Consider the following 22187-nt stretch of genomic DNA (forward strand, 5'->3'; position numbering starts at 1 on the left):
TGTAGCTTGCTCAGGTTCTTCTTGGTGGTTTCGGAATAGAGGGCATTGCCGTAGTCAAGTCTGCTTGTGATCAAGGCGTGTGTTACGGTCTTGCGGTAGTTGCTTGGGATCCATATGAAAATCTTCCGGAGGAGTCGGAGGGTGTGGCTACAGGTGGAGGTGACGGAGTTGACCTGTCTTGTCATGGTGAGCGCTGAGTAGAGGACGCTGCTGAGGTTGCGTACGTGGGCTGTAGGGGTGGGGGGCTGCCAAGTGTGGAGTGCCAACAGAGTTATCCCAGGATGAGGATCTCAGTCTTTTCGGAGTTAAGCTTAAGGCAGCTTTCCATCTTCCAGGCGGTGACTGCTTCCATCACGTCTTTGCAGTTCTTCTTGGGGGGAGCCTTTGTGGGGTTTTTGTTCAGGGAGATGATCAGCTGGGTGTCATCGATGTAGGAGATGATGTTCAATCCGTAGTTTCTGACAATTGGGGTGAGTGGCGCCATGTAGATGTTGATCTCTGTAGGTTTTGACCGGTGTGGCGGGAGTCTGAAGTGTACTGCTTGTCAGGAAGGGGTGTATCCACTGAAGGGCCTTGCCGCGTATGCCTGCTGCGTGGATTCTGGCGCATAGGGTTCAGTGGGACACTCTGTCAAAGGCGGCCGATAGGTCCAGTAAGAAGAGGGCTGCTGTTTGGCCGAGATCGAGGAAAGGGGATGTCATCTGTGGCGGCGAGCAGGGCAGTCTCGGTGCTGTGGTTTGTTAAGAATCCTGATTGGGAAATGTCCAGTATGTTGTTGTCCTCGATGTATTGGCGGAGCTGAGTATTGATTGCTTTTTCGTCTACCTTAGCTGGTAAAGGCAGTAGCAAGATGGGCAGTAATTCTTGAGATCCGTGGGGTCGGCCATGGGTTTCTCCAGGAGCAGGCGAATATCGGCGTGCTTCCAGTCCTCCAGGAAGGTGGCCGACTCCAGGGGGCAGTTGATGGTCTTGCGGAGCTCAGATGCAATTGAGGCACTGGCTTTATTGAAGATGTAGTGGGGGCAAGGATCGGTGGGGGATCCGGAGTAGATGCTGCTCATGATAGAGTGAGTCTCGTCCATCGTGAGGGGGAGTCCAGGTGTGCAGGAACTGTGGGGATTCAGTGGAGCCAAGTTGGGGCATTGTTGGTGAGATCGGAGTGTCTTGGGGTCCGAAGCGGTTGTAGATATCCTTGATTTTCCGATCGAATAAAGGCTAGTCTGTTGCAGAGGTCCTGGGATGGAGGGATGCTAGTGGCCTCAGCTTGTGGTTAGCCGCAAGATGAATTACATCCCCGTTATTCATGGTTACCTATCTGTAATTCTATGCTGTATGGAGAGTCCCCTGCCCCACCTCTATGCGAAAGCTAGTGGCTCTGCAAGCTCCAGTGGGCTATGGCTATAAAAAGAGATGCTTTGTAAGCCATGACGTTTATTACACCTCTCACTTAACCAATTGCCAGGCAGTTTTACAGATCAGCCTCAGTCCGTAAGGTTTACAGCTTTGGCGCCTTGCCGGGAAGCTTAGATATCTGTAGGCTCCAAAAGGAGTAATAACCATGGTATATGCTTGCGAGACGTTTAACAAAGCCACCTGATGGTACACTGCCTTCAAATCAAGTGTTGAAAGTTATCTAGCCTGGCCATTCCCTGCCAAAGTGTCATGGATCTTAGGGGAAAGATGGCAGCCCTTATGACCGTCCCCTAGCTTCACAGGGCAATCTGTTCCTGGTGAGATTGTACCTCGAGTCTGCCACCCCATGATTTCCCCATCAGCAGAGCCTGCTCCCTCTGCATTCACAGAAGGAAACTGAACGCCTGGCGGCCTTTCAACTGAGCTCCTCTCAGACAGCACAATTCACTCCTTCTAGGCACCTGAACACCTTACCAGGGTACCAAACCACTTAAACATGGGATAGGTGCACAGATCACCAACTTTCTTCATTCAGCAAAAAGGCAGGGAAGAAACTTGCTTAAGGTCTTCAAAAGAAAGTAAAATGTGCCAGAGACCTCGGTGACATGGGACCAACAGGTGAAATCAGCAATGACCGGTAACAACCCATCTTTGGACTTAGTAGTGAGTGGGGTCTGACTGTGGGTGGAGAGCCGGTGAGTACACAAAGGTAGTCCCGGTCTAAGGATGGTTCTCTAAAGCCAACACCTCAGTTTTATCAGCGTCCAAAGGGCACGGATCATCAAACATTCAAAGTTAAAAGGGAATGTCAAAGTTACTACCCCTGTCTTTCACCAGGACTTAATTATCAACATTGTGGGTTGAACAAAATAAATAAAGCCAAGAAAAAGTATAAGAGCCGCTTAAAGGGTAAAATAAAAGGTAGAAAAGTGAACAATAATTCTTAATTTATCAATGCTCAGTTTTTTTACTTTTAAAATGAAAAATAAAATGAAAAAGTGTGTTAATTCACACACAACTCATTAACATAAAAGAAACAAGCACTGGCAGTTCAAGGGGTGAAAGTTCTTCACTGATTGCCAAGGTTGTGTGTGTGTGGGTAGATCAGTAGATGAATGAGGTAATGGCTGGATGGATTCACGAGTGCATGGATGAAGGAGTGATTGACCGAGAGCACTGGTATTTCATTGGTGACTGAGTACAAGGATGGATGGCATTTCGCATAATCAGTGCAGTTATACTCAAACCCTCTTCTGTGCACAGATACTTAACACAGTGTGCACGAGTGCACGTAGCATGGAATGGGCCAGTGTGTGGCCACTGTCACTAGCCGTCCTGATGCATGCCGCTGCTCTTCACTAGCCCCATTCATGCACTGCCCCTTGCTGGGTCAACTGATGCATGCACTGAGGACGGGCACTTACCAGCCCCCCTAATGCATGCAACGTCAGAAACTCTCAGACTGCCAGGTAAATAGAGACCCTCAGATTGCTAGGTAGAGAGAGAGACTCTGAGACACACTGCCAGCTAGAGACAGCCTCAGACTGCCATGTAGAGAGGGACTCTCAGATTCCCAGCTAGAGAGAGAGAGCCTCAGACTGCCAGGTAGAGAGTGACTCTCAGATTCCCAGTTAGAGAGAGAGCCTTAGATTGCTAGGTAGAGAGAGAGCCTCAGACTGCCAGGTACAGAGAGAGATCCTCAGACTGCTAGGTAGAGAGAGAGAGAGACTCTGAGACACACTGCCAGCTAGAAAGAGAGAGGGAGCCTCAGACTGCCAGGTAGAGAGAGAGCCTCAGACTGCTAGGTAGAGTGTGACTCTCAGGTTGCCAGTTAGAGAGAGAGAGACTCTGAGACACACTGCCAGCTAAAAAGAAAGAGAGAGAGCTTCACGCTGCCAGGGAGTGAGGAAGCCTCTGAGACACACTTCCAGCTAGAGAGGGAGTCTCAGACTGTCAGGTAGAGAGGGAGTCTCAGACTGTCAGGTAGAGAGAGTCTCTCAGACTGTCAGGTAGAGAGAGTCTCTCAGACTGTCAAGTAGAGAGAGTCTCTCAGACTGCCAGGTAGAGGGAGCCTCATACCACCAGATAGAGAGAGAGCCTCAGAATGCCAGGTAGACAGACAGCCTCTGAGGCTGGTAGGCAGAAAAGGTGTCTCGGAAAGAGACAGACAGATGTAGAGGGAGCTTCCGAGACTTCCAGGTAGAGTGTCACCTAGGGAGGGAGTTACGCAAGCTAGAGGGAGGCAGGTCAGTCTGCAGGATCAGGATTACAGGCTGGCGAGATAAAGAGTGCACACAAAAAGAATACACAGCTGGGATGAGACGCAGATGATACTGCGGGGCCCTGAAGACGCTCACCTACTGCGGTGCTCCTGGCAGGCTGATGTCCACCGCACTGTGTGTTCCTGGGCAGGCTGATGTCCACCGCACTGTGTGTTCCTGGGCAGGCTCTTCCTCATCTGTGCCTCTGATGCTTCAGTCTAGAGTCCCAGTGCTGTGCTGCTGTCAGCTGCTGTAAACCCACACTGTGTGCCCCTGGGCAGACTGTTGTACACCGCACTGTGTGCCCCTGGGCAGGCTGCTGTACACCCACACTGTGTGCCCCTGGGCAGGCTGCTGTACACCCACACTGTGTGCCCCTGGGCAGGCTGCTGTACACCGCACTGTGTGCCCCTGGGCAGGCTGCTTCTCATCTGTGTCTCTGATGCTCCAGTCTAGAGTCCTAGTGCCGTACTTTCTGGCAGGCTATTGTACACCCCACTGTGTGCCCCTGGGCAGGCTGTTGTACACCGCACTGTGTGCCCCTGGGCAGGCTATTGTACACCCCACTGTGTGCCCCAGGGCAGGCTCTTTTGTGCCTCTTAGACATGAGGTGCTTCCTACAGACAGGTTGGCCATGAAGCGCAGGGGGTGCGCAGGGAGATGACCTTGCACAGCCCAGATGACCTTCAGAAACAACACCTGCAGGCCGGCCTCTCCCCGCATCCTCCCAGTCCCAGGGCCACAGCGCTGCTCTTCCGATGAGACTTAACTCCTGAGTGTCCGGAGGGGTCCGTGGGACCCGGTGAGGCTGCAGAGGTTCATTTCATGGAGCAAATGAGAGTTCACTGTGATTTCTTTAGGGGCCCGTGGGGGGGCAGGAGTGCTTTGGGCCCCCTCCCACCCCTCTACAAGGCCAGAAAGAAACAACTCAGCCTGCCCCGGAAGGGTGAGCCAGCTTCGTCTTGGCTGAGTTTCAGTCTTTTAGAAAAAGATACCAGGTCCACCCCGCTCATCCTCCCCCCAGTCTGGAGGGAAAACCCTGCTCCCCCAGAGGGGCCAGGCCACCCTCCTCCCAGGACACTGTGCGCCTAGAGAACCTCCTCTGAGAGGAGGCGCTATTTGGGCACACAGAGTCCTAAACAGCAGAACTAACTCAGAAATATACCACGGGGTCACAGAGCGGGTGCGCACCCCGGAACACAAAGGGGGGGGGGGGGGGGGGGGGGGGGGGGGGGGGCAAGATAACGAAACACCTCTGCAGGACGGCAGAGGCCAAACGTGACTTTTTCCACCCACAGGACCACAAACAAACCTCCCACCATAAACACAGCCACGGGATGCACAAGAGGACCACACCTGCATGTTCAGAGCCTTCCCTGTGCTCACCCCACGTGACCCGCCCCGCAGGCCTTGAGAGTGGGGGGGGGGGGTGGAGATGGCATCCAGGGATGTGTACCCAGGCAGGCTAAACAACACAGAGAAGCACTTGTCCAGACCCGGACACTGCCTCCGAGGGGGTGCCTCATCACAAGACAGGGATAACCCCCAGCACACCGGAAGAGCCAACTCTGGGCTCATCACCGGAAGTAGCAGAGATTAGTTTCCTGTCCCTCCTGAACAGTTTCAGGGCATTAATTCACTGTAAAATTACAGGATGATAAAGAGGGTGGAAAGAAACATCAAAAAACCATCCAAGTGCGCCGGGTATGCCCAGGCGTGGACCCAGGGTTCACTGCGGCCCAGAGGTGGCTGGCTGAAGAGCCCAACTAAGGACAAAACCGATCTTGGGTTGCTTGTGGTCTTGTTCAGGGAGGACCTGGCTGGCAGTCTGGGCTGGGCTGTTCCCATGAGCAGCAGGGTCAAGACTCATTTGCATATGGCTGAATCCAAACTGAGGTGGCATGGCTTGCAAAGTAACAATGGATTGGGACGCGGCCTGAGAGCACACCAATGGCTGAGACTTAATCAAGCATCCACTTTATTCAATTGTTGCCCTCAGTGCACCAGGTATGCCCAGACGTGGATCACTTGCTCTCTGTGCCCCTGGAGTCAAGCTAGCGTGGCTGATGAGGGGCGATTCCCTGAAACCGCTCCCAGGATGCTTGTTTCTAGTCCAGGCAGGACTTAGCCAACAGTTAGATCCGTGACTGGGGGAGAGTGCTTGAAAAGTTTCAGCACTCAGTCCATCATCACAAGCACTCAGTACATCATCCTTTTGTGTTTCTAAAGTCACTTTGAGTGGCCAGGGAATGGCCAGACATGGGTCCTGTTGCCTGGCAGTTCGGACTGGACTGTTCCCAGGGGGAGCAGGGTCAAGGCTAATTTGCAGATGGCTGGCAGTCTGGGCTGGGCTGTTCCCATGAGCAGCAGGGTCAAGACTCATTTGCATATGGCTGAATCCAAACTGAGGTGGCATGGCTTGCAAAGTAACAATGGATTGGGACGCGGCCTGAGAGCACACCAATGGCTGAGACTTAATCAAGCATCCACTTTATTCAATTGTTGCCCTCAGTGCACCAGGTATGCCCAGACGTGGATCACTTGCTCTCTGTGCCCCTGGAGTCAAGCTAGCGTGGCTGATGAGGGGCGATTCCCTGAAACCGCTCCCAGGATGCTTGTTTCTAGTCCAGGCAGGACTTAGCCAACAGTTAGATCCGTGACTGGGGGAGAGTGCTTGAAAAGTTTCAGCACTCAGTCCATCATCACAAGCACTCAGTACATCATCCTTTTGTGTTTCTAAAGTCACTTTGAGTGGCCAGGGAATGGCCAGACATGGGTCCTGTTGCCTGGCAGTTCGGACTGGACTGTTCCCAGGGGGAGCAGGGTCAAGGCTAATTTGCAGATGGCTGAGTCCAAACTGGGAGGGCATGACAAGCAAAACAATTGATGGATTAAACCTAGATCTGGGACTGAGGGTGAATGTTTAATTTGTTCTGCATTCCGCCCGTCATCTGTTGTTTTTGCATTTGTTGCCCCAAGTGGGAAAGGTATGCCCAGATGTGGGCCCCGAGCTTGCTATGCCACCAGATTCAAGTTAGCCTAGCTGATGAAGGGTGATATTCCGAAATCTGTCCCAGGATGGTTGTTTCTGGTCTAGGAAGGACCTGTCTTGGCAGTTTGGGTAGGACTGGTCCAGGGGGAGCAGGGTCGAGACTGATTTACATATGGGTGTGCCCAAACTGTGATGGCGTGGTGAGCGAAAAAACAATGCAATGGGAGCCAGTGGCTGAGATTAATTCAAACATTTCATCCATCACCTTGTTGTATTTGCATCTTTCTGGACAACACCAGAGCCTTAACTCACTACAAAACTACTCAAAGGTAAAATGAGTGGAAGTAACCGTCATAACAGAAAAACCACCAAGTAAAAACCCAACAAGATCAGTAAAAGCTGGCTGTGAGCAGTACCAATTCACACAACTGTGGGGAACAACATTGACTTGAGCTGTAAGGTGTCCCCCCGGCCTATGGCATGGATGTGGCCTATGCTACAGAGGTCTGCATCCCACAATGCACACAAAGGACCACCTTTTGATGGAGTCGTCAAGCTGCAGCCCCTTTTCAGCAGCAAAGTCTATGCCTTCCTACACCCACTCATATGTGGCACTAGCCCACCGAAGCCCACCACTGCTCTTCTGTGCACTGGTGCTAAGGGACCACAGGAAAGCCCCACAGGCCACCACAACCCTCCGTCACTCACCCACCATCCCACGAAGCCTGGTGCTGATGAGCCTCCTGCGGCTCTCCCCATCAGAGGTATCAAGAGCTCAATTCCTTGTTACCGCCTCCAGTTATCATATAACTCAGCTCTCTGAATTACTAACATAATTGGCCTTTAAACAGTGGATACATCTGACAAGATTAGATTAGTGGCCACCGGCAGCGATCACCTCAGTGGATCAGTTAGGGGGTGCCAGCAGTAACTTAAACAAGCATTTGCAATGCAATGGGTCTCACGTTTGCTCAAGTTATTAGCGTTATAAATTCCTAACTGGGCTTTTCTTGCTACATAAATTGAAAATTTAGAGTAAAACAGTTGACATACGGGAGCCGATTCAAAGCACCGCCACCGCCATGAGCATGGACGCGATGCACAAAAGGAAAAAGACGTTCACTTGCAGTCAAAAGTATTGGCAAACATGCAATTATCTATGAATCAGGTCCACGGTCAAGGCGCTAACAAAAGTGCCCCAAGGAGGGACAAACGTAAAACATTTATCAATGATAAAGAATTTTTTTAAGGCAAGCACACGAACGAGCGACTGTGACGGGCGTGCATTGGGCGTGGCTAAAAGCCCACAAACAGATTATAATAGGCCGGAGCGCTTCCACGCTCGACCTAAAAAGTAGGTATCAATTTAGAATCCCTTTTCATAAGTAATAGATAAAAGCCATAGCTGCAACGCCCCTGGCACCAAAGTAATATTAGTAACAGGCCTCCCCAATGTCACATGATTTTTCTCTCAGCTTTAAAAAGTATTTTGGAAATCCAAACATCATTTTATGAGTTCTGAAAATACACACGTTTTCATCTTGAATAAACACTTTTCAATTTTGGTGTACGTATATTATGTCAACCAAGCAAAAGCTTTTAATTTAGTAGGGTGGGATGTACACAGGAAAGATACTCAGGGGTAGCTGGAGAGCTACCAACAGCTCACAAGCTACTCGTTGGAGAAGGCTGCTCTAACTACTTTTGGATACCAGCTATTTTTTTTTGGGGGGGTGGTTCTGTGGACCTGTGAATGTCATCTTGCACCAGGATGAAGGGCTGAAACTTTTGTTGGATATATCCTCCTTAGGGGATGTGGGGGGGGTATTGCCTGGAGGGCGAAGGGTCTACAAAAGCTGGCAGTGCTTAGGAGCAGGCAAAACTGGATTAAGCGCTAAGAAAAACTAGACAGTTTCCTAAGTCCCCAGCACTGGCAGGCAGTGTGAGCACTCTCCTTCCCAAGCCTTGCATCCTTCCTCCTGGGAGTGAAAAGGAAGCTGGGCCTCTGGTCCTGCCTGGAAATGGGTTCTATACCTTCAATGGACCAGGGCACCCTCGGATGGATGTAGGTCCTGAGGGTGCACAGACTTGACCAGCTGCCAGCTTTAAAGCCCTGCTGGAGAGGTAGCTGTGGTTTCATCACAGCAGGAATCTGGAGCACCCTCAAGTGGGAGTGAAACTACTGTAAGAGCATTTTTATTAATAAGAAATTAATGCTCTATTTAGACATGGTTTAGTTAGCCTGACTAGGCCTCACCAGCTTGCATTGATATCACTTCTCTTTTGAAAGTGCACTTTTATTTTACGTTAATAAGCATTCTCCAAGTTCTTATGCAATGTCTGCTTTTCCACTTTAGAAAATGAACAAAACAGAAGCCAAAGCTGTAGCCTCCTTAATAATGAAATGTAATAATGTGTCCCCCCCGAGAAGGCCTTGTCCAGGATGTTCTTGTCTGTTGCTATTTTCAAGGCTTTTTCCTCAGCTTGAAAGAAAGGGCTTTTCATTCACTGAACATGTTATTGTTTTGATAAGTTAAGTAAATGCACTACTGCCTCATTTCTTATGCACACCTCTTTATTAGCATGCAGCAAAGCAGGTGCTTGTTAGATGTATCTTAGGAGATGCGTCTTGTGCATTTGACAGGTGATCAGTTTAAATGAATGTATCTTTGTTAATCCAGCCATACTTTGTCATGTCAGACATGATGAGTCTGAGTTTTCAGTCTAAAACCCTATAAAAGATTATGTTTTTGGGATATATGCCAGGCTTTTTGGCACACTAGGTAGGCTCTGTCGGTCCTCTTGCTTAACTTTACTTTGGCTCTGGCTGCTACTTGCTTTAGACATGATCCCAGCGCCTTTAGACCCTCACGGGTGAGTTGAGCGCTCTATACATTTTTTTACATTGACTGATTGATCATATGTTAACTCTCCTGCATTATTTGATTTTGAATTATTATGATTGCTGAATCCCCATGATTTCACGAATTACTTTTTCCCTTTTGTAACTAACCTAATTGTGAATAAACCTTTAATGTTTTAACCTCAATTATTATCTTGTGGAGGTTTAGTTTAATGTCATATGGCTTGGACTTATGAAGACTCAGCCCTGACCCTACGCCTCAACAATCTTAATATTTTAATTAGTGTCAACACTCCTTTGGGGACTATTCTACTAGCCAGCAGTAGCCACCCCACTCTTTATGTCACCCCACTTGTCCTCTGCTGCAGAAGAGTGGACCTAGGTGCACAAAGGGTTTTAGGTCTGCATACATGTACCTCTCTCGGCACACCTTATTGCAGATGTGGGCCATTAGGGGTGGGTGGTTGATAAGTGATGACTGACCTGTGCCTGTGGGAAAAAGGACATTTGGGAGGCAAAGCCAGCACGACTGGAATGCCACTGTGTATGAGCACGGCCACCGGAATTATGCAGCAGGAAAGGGCCAAATTACGCGGCAAAAAAATCCAAATTATGAGGCATAATGTGGCACATTTTGTAATAGTATTAGTTCATTATTTTGGCATTTTAAAAAGTGACATCACTGTCTGGGTACTTGTTGCGGCTCATTAGTACCATTGTAATACCTTAATATAGCAATAAGCAGCAAAAAGATGACCAGTCCAGCTTTTCATTTTTTATGGAGATCTGAATTTGCAATAAAAACATTGCATTCATACTCCTACAATAATATATCAATACAATAATAATCATACTTCATCACAGAATACGTCAACAAAGCAGAGAGCAAACATCAGACTTCATAGTCTCGACAGTAAACCTATAGACGACATTAACCTGGCAGCACAACCAACCTCTTTAATACCCCAAGGTGTCTTCCATAAACTTCACCCAGATTTTATCAAATCTCTCAGCCCCCCAGCATCGCAGCGCGTAAACCCGCTCCTTGTTTCTTCCTTGCTTCAATTTTATCACCCATTCCCCTATAGTGGGAATCGACTGAGTTCGCCACCTTTGAAGTAACAAAGACCTGGCCACCTCCAGCACGTCATATAATTATTTTATGGATCTGGCGGCTAATCGATTAGCGGGATCATATCCCAATACTATCCATCAAACGCTAGGAGCTAATTTTATCTGCAAGGCCCTCTCTAAGTACTTGAATATTTCTTCCCAGAATTTTTGAATAGGGCACACAGACCTATGACGTGTCCAATTTGAGACAAACCCAGCATTACATCGAAAACAGTTCCCAGACCAATTAGAGTTAACCTGGGCTGAGAAATTCTATACAGAAACCATTTACTGAAAAATAACATTCTGCGCCAATTGGCTCCTCTCAAAACATTAAAATTCAGCATGTTAATTTCGTCCCACATCTCATGAGCTAATTCTTACCCCTCATACTTTTTTCAGTTTTTTTAATAGCTTTAAAAAAAAGGTCTGAGCTCTTCAGAGATGCCAGCAGTCTTTTCAATTCTCCAGGACTCCTATAGTCAGGGGCTTCCACCAGTTCTGTTACCACTTTTGACTATCCCAAGTGGGTTCAGAATCAAGTTACTGAATGTCTTCAGCACTGCTCTAAAGGAGCCATGAACAGGAAATCAACTTCCACTACTTCACCAATTTCCAACAAATTCTTCCACATATTGCTTGACAAAAAGTCTGCTACCTTCCTAAATCCAACTGTCTTCCATGTTCTTACTACAACAAGATCCAGCCTAGTGCCAGAATCCCCCAACAATTCTGACAAAGGAGTAGCGCATTGCTATAAGGAATCGCCTGTCTCCGATAGAGATCAGTCCGCTTCCTGAAAAACCACCTTAGAAGCTTGTAGCAAACGTTTTTGGGTAAATTCATTAATTTGAACACATCACGTAAATCATGCTCCTTAAGAGTCAACTCCAAGAAATCATTCTGAAGAGAAATGCCATATCTCAGCTTTGCATTAAATCTGGCAATATACTTTGCAAAATATGCTAAATAATCACCTTTGACATTAGGAAGTGCCAAGCCACACTGCTCCAGTTCCTCGTTGTAGGAAGCTGGCTCTGTATATACTATAAAAAAGTGAGATATAGTGTGCACAGAGTCCAGGGGTTTCCCAAAGGCTTAACATAGATAATACTAATGCTCTATGTGTGGTAGTGTGGTTGAGCAGTTAGGCTTATCAGAGGGTAGTGTTAAGCATTTGTTGTACACACAAGAAATAGAAGAAACACACACTCAGTGACTTAACTCCAGACCAATAGGACTTTATATAGAAAAATATCCTTTGTTAATTTATTACTAGAACCATAAGATTCAGTTTGCAGATAAATACATGAAATAAAAGTTACTTTGCATATATATCTATATATAATAATCAGGACTTTGAACAGAATCGACAATGTATACAGTTTTCCTTAAAATGCAAAAAGCTATTTTAAAAGTGGACAGTGCAATTTTCAACAGTTCCTGGGGAGGTAAGTAAAGTTCAGTTTTTGAGGTAAGTAACAAACGTATTCTCCGGGGCACAGGTAGCTCACCGTTGGGGGTTCAAGATAACCCCAAGCAAGAGAGGCGCCCCTCACTAACCATAAAGAGCTATCCACTGACAGCAAGAGAGAGGCATCTCCCGCACCACAGAAAAATATATACAGACAGGGGAGGGGTGGGGAATCTCACTGACTATAGAGGCACATCGACTGACAGCAAGAGAGGTGTGTGTGTGGGGGGGGGGGGGGGTCCTACTGACCATAGAGTGGCTGACAGCAAGGGGGTGGAGGCGGTGGTCCTACTGACCATAGAGTGGCTGACAGCAAGGGGTGGGGGGCGGTGGTACTACTGACAATGAAGTGGCTGAAAGCAAGGGGGTGGGGGCGGTGGTCCTACTGACCCTAGAGTTGCTGACAGCAAGGGGGTGGGGGGCGGTGGTCCTACTGACCCTAGGGTTGCTGACAGCAAGGGGGTGGGCCTCACCATTAATAGATATACTGACAGCAAGCCTTGACCACAGAGAACGCACACTGAGGGCAGGCAGGGCCTCGAGGGGTCACCTGCTGAATTACGCACAGGTTAGCACTGCAGTGCCAGAGGCGGTGATTATTACAGAGCTGAAAGGAGGCCCAGCCACCTCTAAACATCATACAAAGTTTGTTTAAAAATGAGAAATACACCCTTCAAAGCAGAGCTTTAAAAGCCCCCAACCAGCCAGCCTCACCTTTCAAAGGGTGAACCTGGGCGGGGGCTGCTCCTGCGAGCACAGGGACCACAGCCTTCAGCAACAAGGTACTGCCCAGAACGGAAGAACCTCAAACAAGACAGACTCACGTGCCTACCCGGGCATTCTGGGAGTTGTAGTTCTGTGATTTCTAACCTGTACTCGGAGTTCAGCCACTACAATCCGCACAGCATCCGAGGAGAGTGAGGTATAAACTTCTTTGAGGGAGTGGTGTCACTGTGGTACCCAGAGCGGCCTCAGGGCGCAGCGTCGCCGCGCAAGTGCATTATGGGGAAATGAAAGTAGATTCCAGTGCATTCTGGGAGATGTTGGCCTGTAGTTTCAAGGACATACTGGGAGGATTAATGCGTTGGTTCTCTATGCTTTTGAGGGATAAAATCTTGCTGCTCTAGTTGCATTTTGGGATCTGATCCTACATGGTTATAATTTTGCTCCAAGTGAGTTCTGGGGGTGATCTTAACAGGATCAAGCTTCAGTTCGTGGAGGGTCGGTGCTGTGCTCCCAGTGCATTCTGAGAGTTGGCATAACCTGGTCCAGTGCATTCTGGGACAGGTAGTGTACAGATATCTAAACACGCCTGGACAGGTTCAGCTACTCACACCTGACATACGGCAGCTTCAGACCTCCAAGCAGGGTCAGCTACTTATACCGGACTGAAAATAACTTGAAATTTTGTCTGTGCACTAGGGTGAGCTTCTGCCACATGACATAGGGTGACCACCTCCTCCCAGGTCATTACGAACACTGTTTTCGTTCCTGAATGCTCGTGTGACCACCCAATGCATTCTGGGTATTGTAGTCTTGTCTTGCTTCCATTAAACTAAATAGACTTAAGACCTAAAAACAATGATTTTTTAGATAAGAAGGTCAGTTCTGGAGGGAGTGTGACCAATGGCCAGTGAGCTGGTCACCCTCAGCTGACAGGGGTGGGTTTGAGCTGTATATGCGCTGACTGAGTTACATCTGACTTGAAAGGGATTGCTTGAGAATTCAAGGCAGGGGGCGGGAATAGACCCGAGAGGGAACAGTTGACCATCTTCGTAGGGATGGATGAGAGGCACTCACAACCAGGTGTGGCTCCTCCGTAGGGACGGAGGAGAGTCCCCCCCCCCCCCCCACCAGCAGCAACCTCTGCAAACCTTTTTACATGGAAAGGATAATAAACTCTTGTTTATTATCCTTTCCATGTAAAAGGTAGCGGGCATGGGGGGGTGATGGGCAGAGGGGAGTGCACTGTGCACTCCCCTCAGAGCGCATGTGTGTTTGGCCGGCCGTCTTGTGCCGGGCAAACACACATGCGCACAGGGCTCTCTCGAGGTTGACGGGCTGGAGAGAGCCTGCATAGGCTCCCAGTCTGCCTGGGAGCGCCCTGGCTGGGTGCTCCCAGCCAATCCTGACGCTGCTCTGAGCAACGTCAGGATTGGCGCAGGGCAGCTGGGAGCCTGTGCTTGTGAGGAAACAGAGGAGCGGCGGTGGGGTGTGGGAGCAAAGCAGGTAAGTGTTTTTTTTAAAATTATTTTTAAATACATTTTCTCCTGTGCCCTCCGCGCCCCAGCCATGTGGGACGCTTCTGCTCACACCTAACACGGAACAGCTCAAGATCTTGGCCAAGGTTACAAGCCAAGGCGGCACATGTGAGTTAAAAATGATGAATTTTGCAGCAGTTCTATTGATTCAAAGCTCTGCAGGTGCCTGGCTGCTTTCCCCATGCTGTGAGATGTGGCAATTGTCCCGGGTTGGATTGGAAGGCAGGAGGTCTGGCACTGGCCAATGGGCTGGTGCCTCTGGGTTATCTGTGGGTCGTTTTTTAGGGTTTCTGTAAACCGCCCACAGAGACTTAGGGGCCGATTACAAGTCTGTTTGTCACAAAGCTGCCAGGTTTGCATGGTGGTTGGACCGCCACGGCTGTGGCGGTCCGATCGCCACATAACGAGGTTGGCAGGCAGACCCGCCAACCTACTGCCGTACCCGCCAGGGTCTAAGATCCTGATGGGCTGACGGCGGTGCTGCTTGTAATCATTCATGGCGGCGCTGAACTCAGTGCCACCCTGCTGATTACAACCTTGTTCTCCGCAAGCTTTTTTATGGCGGTTTCACCACTATGAAAAGGCTGGGGGAGATCAAGAGGCATTGCAGGGGTCCCCCGCCCAGCAGCATTGTGCAGACAGTGTGCATTTCAAGGGTGCTGGTGCCTGCGTTTGGCAGCATTGCCACCAGCTCAATTATGAGCCAGGAAGAAAGCTGCCACACATTTCCCACTGGGCTGACCGGAGGATCCTTGATTTCCACCAATGATCCCAGTGAGAAAGCTGTAATGGGGCAGGTGGGGAGACTGCCAGCAATGCGGCGGTCTCCTTGTCGGGAGTTTTGCAGACGGATGTTTCCGCCCGCCAATCTCCAATGACCGCGCTCCCCCCCCCCCCCCCCCACACACACACCCTCCTTAATGTCTTCCCCAGTCCCCTCCAAACAACTATAATGTGCCATCAGTATCATGGGAACTCCCTGGCCATGCTTTCAAACTGAGGCTGGGCGGCAGGTTTTGATCTGGCCCTTAAAGCATTCTCGCCTGGGCCCTCTGCTGCTAGCGGGCCCAGAAGCAGTTCTACCACTGGGCCATCACTTTCAGGCCATGGTGGGAGCGGGGAGAATGGGAATATACAACGGCCTCACATGGGGGCATTCTTACCTAAGCCCCCCTGGAGCAGCAGCCCTGTGTTTTCCTTCACCCTCCCCCGCCAGGTCATTCTCTGAGGCTATGGTGGGATGGGGAGGGGGTAACAGAAGGGCCTCGCCAGGGGTTATCACCTCAGTCCCAGTGTCTTTTAGGCCTTGGTGGAAGGGTGGGGTGTTTGTATAGGCCTCGCAGTGAGTTCAGCACAAATGGGGGAGAGAGGGGGGGGAGCGAGGAAGAGAGAGAGAGAGAGGGGGGGGAGCGAGGAAGAGAGAGAGAGAGAGGGGGGGAGCGAGGAAGAGAGAGAGAGAGAGAGAGAGAGAGAGAGAGAGAGAGAGAGAGAGAGAGAGAGAGAGAGAGAGAGAGTGTGTGTGTGTGTGTGTGTGTGTGTGTGTACCTGCGCCCCCCAACCCCTGGTTTGTGCAAGCCCACACGCACACAGGTCCCAATGTGTTTAAATCTAATATTCAGGGGTAGTGATGTTCGCTTAGTACTGTAACACAGCAGCCGCTCTCTAATATTACTGCAAATTATCTCTGTGACCCCCGAACCATTTCTCATATAATGAGGTCCTCTTTTGATCTAAAATAAACTGTTTTTGTGAATGCTGCATGATAAATAAACGCATTCCACTGCACAGTGTCTGTGATAGACTCACACATCACCCACAGTAAAAAGGTAAACAGCATTTAAAACAATCTGTTTAAGAGTTATTTAAGGTCATGAGGGCAAGGCACTCTGCAGAACAGATCTGGCTCTACCAGGGGCCCCTGAAAGCCTTGGCCTAAGGCCAGAGCCCACTTTGCCCAGGACTTGAAACGTCTTTGACCCGAGGGTGCACAGCCCCCGCCTGTGCTGCAGACAGCCTTTTTGTGTCCCTGGGCTGGTGTGTGTGCGCGGGGTGGGGAGGGCACAGGTTGGACGGTCAGTGGTGGTGCGGTGAGGTTTTTGTTTTGCAAAGCAAATTACCCACTTCCCAGGGCTAATGGCCACAAACATTCACACCGAGCAGAAGCATCTGAGACACTAAAGGGAGCGAGGGGGAGATAAAACAGATATGCCCCTCCCGCCTCAGTATGTCTCTCCCTCCAGCCTTCATTCAGAGGGACCAGGTCAGTGGAGGTCAGCAGTGAAGTCAGGGGACCGGCGAGGAGTAAAGCGTCACTTGTTGGCAGCTGTGAGAGTGTGCAGAAGATGTGCACAGCCACAGTGAGAGCACAAACAGAGACAGATGAGGGTGAAACACATCAAGTACTCCTGCCTTGAAAACACCAACTGAGAATGCACACACTGAACACAGACCAGCAAGTAATGCCGGGGGACGAGACCACAAGCAGAGGGGGAAGAAGTGACCACCAGACCACAGAAGGAGGGACAGGCAGCTGCTCTCTGAGAGGTAGGGGAGGTGACCACCAGACAGAAGGAGAGACAGGCAGCTGCTCTCTGAGAGGTAGAGGAGGTGACCACCAGACAGAAGTTGGGACAGGCAGCTGCTCTCTGAGAGGTAGGGGAGGTGGCCACCAGACACACAGAAGGAGAGACAGGCAGCTGCTCTCTGAGAGGTAGGGGAGGTGACCACCAGACACACAGAAGAGACAGGCAGCTGCTCTCTGAGAGGTATAGGAGGTGACCACCAGACAGAAGTTGGGACAGGCAGCTGCTCTCTGAGAGGTAGGGGAGGTGGCCACCAGACACACAGAAGGAGAGACAGGCAGCTGCTCTCTGATAGGTACAGGAGGTGACCACCAGACACACAGAAGAGACAGGCAGCTGCTCTCTGACAGGTAGAGGAGGTGACCACCAGACAGAAGGAGGGACAGGCAGCTGCTCTCTGAGAGGTAGAGGAGGTGATCACCAGACAGAAGGAGGGACAGGGAGCTGCTCTCTGAGAGGTGGAAGGGGTGACCACCAGACAGAGGGGCAGGATGGCCAGTGGGTTCCTTGGAGTCCGGGGTTGTAAGCACCAGCCAGAGAGAGGGGCTAAAGGCCAGGCAGCTGAATGCTTAGAGATAGGGGAGGTGACCATAAACAGACCAGGCAGCTACTTCCTGCGGGGTAGAGGAAAGGGTGGCCACAGCCAGACAGGGTGGTGGGCTGGGAAGATGCTTCTTTAGAGGCAGGGGAGAGGACCTCCAGCCAGAAAGAGGAGTGCGCTGAGCAGCTGCGTGCTGAGAGGTAGGGTGCAGGAAATCTGCCTTTTTCTGTGCTGTCACCCCAGATTTTTCACCAAGCTTTGACGGACCCTATCTTTATCCTGGCTTTACAACTCTGTGCATTTTACCCCTGATAACCTGCAGTTAAGTGCCCGTCCTCCCCCTTTCAACATGGTTGAATTGGCATACTCCTAATTGAGATATTAACTCGCCTATAAGCAGGGCACAAGCCAGGGGAACATTGGGTAGACAGTGCCCACCCACTGTTTTCCCAGGGTGGATATTGTCCACCCTGCCAAATAGTTGGGCTCGACTGAAATACGCTGAACCGGCCCCAGTGTAAATTACAAAACACAATACATGACAATAATGACCCAAACATACCGCACTAGTGAGAATCCACAAAAAGTCAAAGAACCAATGTGCTACAAACCTCAAGGTCCCACTGTCTGGAGACCCTCTACACAGCTCCAGAGCAAACACCCTGCGAAGGGGAGCAAAACAAAAATGAAATATGTATAAACATGGAACTTAAATATCCATAAGGTCATAAAAATCAGTAGAGGCCCGATATATATTGTAGTCTAAATCCATTCTTCATTCACAAGATTTTATTCTTCATATAGAGAATTATACACACACACATATATATATATATGTATATATATACATACATACATATATAGGCCAAAGAGAGTACCAGTACTTATCGAGTAGCGAGGCAAGCGCATTGAAATGGGTATGTACAGAAAGAAGCGAAACAAGGAGAGCGAGTTGGTTTGTTTTCGTGCAGCACTCTGACAACCGAGTACTGCTGTACATTTGCACTGCCCTAATTCAGCAGCAACGCATACGCATTCAATTCACAGCTGCAATGGACTTTGCCAGCCCTGCAGTTTCCCAGGTCCGCGCATGAGGTGCTGCTCCAGTCAAGGTTTTTCCTCTCAATGCTTGAAATTTTAGTTTTATTTATTCCATTATAAAACAGGACTACAAGTCCCAGAAGTCAAAGCAAAAAATCTAGAATGGAGCAGCACATCACGCATGGACCTGGGAAACTTGGCAGCTATGTACGTCCGAGGCCACAGTCTCCCTCCAGTGCAGAGGAACAGTATAGCGTCTAATACCTGACACAAGGTGGTTGTACAGCACACACCCTGATCTCCCGTATTTGAAATCACCATCACGTGATGGTGAAAAAAGGAGGCTTAGTAAGATCACAGGCATCTTTATTTTTCAATCCGTGATCTTTTTAATAGGAGTTTTGATCATGCATCCCTTAAAAAAGTGTCCATCTTGTTGCTTAACGTCCCTTAGTAGCTCGACTAAAACCAGAGTCTGTTTACTGGAATCTGCAACTTCTATGAAGTAACATCTATGGCCTCACCTTGCCAAGGTGGTGTTGGAAGAATTTATTTGTTTCATCTTAATGCCAAAAGAGGGACAATGCCACTGGTTAATCTTAAGGCCTTGGGGTGAAGCAACTGGTTGGTGTAGGGTGAGCTGACGTTTTTGGACACTGGCTACTACAGATCTGTTATAAGGATGCTAAACAGATAAGGCTGTTTTTAAATAGAATTAAGACAGTGTGTTTAATTTTCATGGTTTCTTTCTTAAAGTGAGCACACCATCCATTACTGTGCATAAAGTAGAAATTCAAAATGTCTTTCATGTACGTTCAAAGGAAGTAATCTCTACACATGAACATTTGAAAGATAATATTAAACGCCCTCTTTTGTACGTGTAAAGACCAAATGAATACTCAAAGGGTGCCAGAAATGCACAAGAACATCTCAATCAAATTAAATGGCTGCCCCTGGCTGCTTCTCTAGGCCCCACCCAGAAAACCCCACCCCTGGTCCACCACTCAGTTGGGTGAGTACCTGCACTCTTTTTCTTTTAAAGCACTGCAGAGGACCACACAAAGCCAAGACCCCCCAGCATGCGCCGAGAGTCAGCTGTTGAAAGTGGACGGATTTTTGTTGTAAATTGATTGGCCGCCCTGAATATATATTACAATAAATTGCTCTGAACGGATACATTTAGGTGGACAGCTCCCCCCACCCCCCCAAAACACACACACACTTGAGCCCCCGAGCATCACTTGAGCCTGTCACATCCACTGAAGAGCTTTTCACTGCATACAAAGAACCACTTCAGCGGGCACAGAGCCCACTTGTGGCAATCCATCCCCGGGTGCCAGCGTGTGCCAGCACTCAAGAGCACAGCCCCCCTAAACTGACGCCCCCGCCATCTTCCGCAAGAGCCCCGCTCCTTGACCCGGAGGGAGAAGTCATGAATATTCCCATAATCCTCCGTGGCCCCCTTTCAGCAGCCACAATCCTCTCTTCTGCCCCTCTCCGGCGCCGTGGGTGTCCTTAAACCGCCCGTGAATGGCCTCTAAGCGCTAATCCTAGAAGGCCACACTGGTACAGGGATGGGACCAGGAGGCAGAGGGGCTTCTTCACAAGGAGATTTGTACATCCCGGCCTCCCCTGAAGGACCCATTCAACGATGCGAAAAAGGGCAAGTCTTGAGGGATGAGCGACTGCTGTCCACAACACAAAAACACGAGGCGCTAGACAGCGAAATAACCCAGTGAAAGGGGCTTCGGCCTTTTTTGCAGCCCTTTGCAGGATTAAGCTCCGGTTTCTTGTCTTTCTACTGATTCAAAAGGCTTTCGACCCCCCATCTAGAAGGAAGCTTCCTTCAGCCCCGGGTTACTCGCGGAACCCGGAGGACTGGCAGGTGTTTGCCCCCTGGAGCAGGCTTGGGGGTGGTGGTCGAACACCAGAGCATGTGAACATACATGTGTTTCTTTACATTGCTCGAACTATTTGCGCTCAGCGTGTCGGTAAGTGCTCCTAGTAGTGGAAGATAAGCAAACTGAAGGTCATGGCTATGGTCTGCCGAGGATCACACGGTTTGATCCAATGTTGGAGCGGAGATTGGCACTTGGGTTTCCAGGTTTTACTCCTTAGGGCCTGATTCACAAAGGTAAACTTATATCTTTACGACTGCCTATTTGTGTGAGGACCCACCGCCACAGTCATATACATACTACTTCGTAAACTTACACAAAAAGTGAAGTTTTCCTTTGAGAATCTGACCATAGTCATTAAACTATATCTGGACAGTCTGTGATAAACAGGAAGTTGGCTTTGAACTCTTCAGCAGAGCCACTGAGTGCCGAGAGACCTCTGGAGAGGACAGGCAGCGAGACTGTTTCTCCCCTGCCTCCCAGGAAGGGTGATGGCGTAGGCATGTCGGGGACCCCAAGGGCCTGCACATAGTGGGTTCTCTAGGAAGAGATGACATTATATTCTAAAAGTTGTGACCCTCAAGTCTGCGGAGGGAGGGGTCCTGAGGCCGTACAAGTGTAAGGCTACATTCAAACGAGTGACCCTCACTCCCAATGAGTGAGGCTAGTGTCCATAAACCCAACACAAACATCTGTGAACCTTACCACCTATCCTGAATACTGAGGGGCAGTCTCTATTTCTGGTTAATACAGACTATGTTTAATCAGATCTGTGCCAACAAAAGGCCGCCTTGCAGTGTTCATTAAAGTCCCACATAAGTTACCCCCCCCAAAAGGCATCTTTGATCATTAGCACTGTAAGTGTCTTTAAATACCAACTTTAGCTCAAGAGCTGAATGGAAACAAGCATTGATCTGACCTTCTCAACCAATTGGCAATACTATTTTTTACTGATGCTTGCAGCATGAGCAAAAACAAAAATTTTCCCTGCAGTGGAAAGATACAAGTCATCCAATCAAAAGGATGGTAGTGAAGCTATGCTCCAGAGAGGGCTAATCACAAGAAGTAGCAGGAAAGCCATTGATTAAGAAGAAAGCAATTAAGAGTGACAAGAAAGTCATCCAATGGTGAGCAATGTGCTGGCCGTAAGACCGCTGTAAGTTTTGGTATGGTCCACCAGAGGTCTTCTGACAATAGTCAGCTAATACTGGCTGTAGGTGAGACCTAAATATTAGAAAGGCCCTCAGCTATCATCCTATGAGCAGGGCCACTAGAATTATGCGGCATAAGAGGGCCAAATTATGCAGCAGGGTTTAGTAGATTATGTGGTAAGAAAAGGCAAATTATGCAGCATAATGCAATAGTATTTATTCATTATTTAATCACTTTAAAGGTGGTAATGCTGTATAGGCATTGGTTGCATCTCATTAGTAATATTTGAATACCCAGATAAAGCAATAAGCAACAAACAGGATTTTCAAAGAACCTTTCACTGCACAGCAACATGCGTTGCTGCATTTCTTGCAACTTTTGAATTGCTTCAGCTAGAAAGAAATTATTATGTGGCAGATAATGGATTATGGGGCTAATGCGGCTAGTCTATAATTATTCAAAAATTATCATGGCCTCAAAATACTAAAAGTTACGAACAGAGCAGCCATTTTACCAAAGGCCGGACCAATGACTTTCAAAATGGCAGCTCACCTGGAACCAGATATTGACCTCCCACGACAAATGGGTAAAGTGGC

At 49.0% G+C, this 22187-nt stretch overlaps 1 protein-coding gene across 1 annotated transcript in view; it reads right to left on the bottom strand.

The window, feature by feature from the left end:
- The window catches only part of SAP25 (Sin3A associated protein 25), a 40056-nt gene extending 36163 nt beyond the window's left edge, over positions 1–3893 (bottom strand). Inside the window, exon 1 of the mRNA XM_069215651.1 lies at positions 3771–3893. The gene's annotated coding sequence lies outside the window, so the exon portion shown is untranslated. The remainder of the gene's footprint in view (positions 1–3770) is intronic.
- Positions 3894–22187: the final 18294 nt, after the last annotated feature.

This window comes from Pleurodeles waltl, chromosome 12 (assembly GCF_031143425.1).
Source record: "Pleurodeles waltl isolate 20211129_DDA chromosome 12, aPleWal1.hap1.20221129, whole genome shotgun sequence".
NCBI lineage: Eukaryota > Metazoa > Chordata > Amphibia > Caudata > Salamandridae > Pleurodeles > Pleurodeles waltl.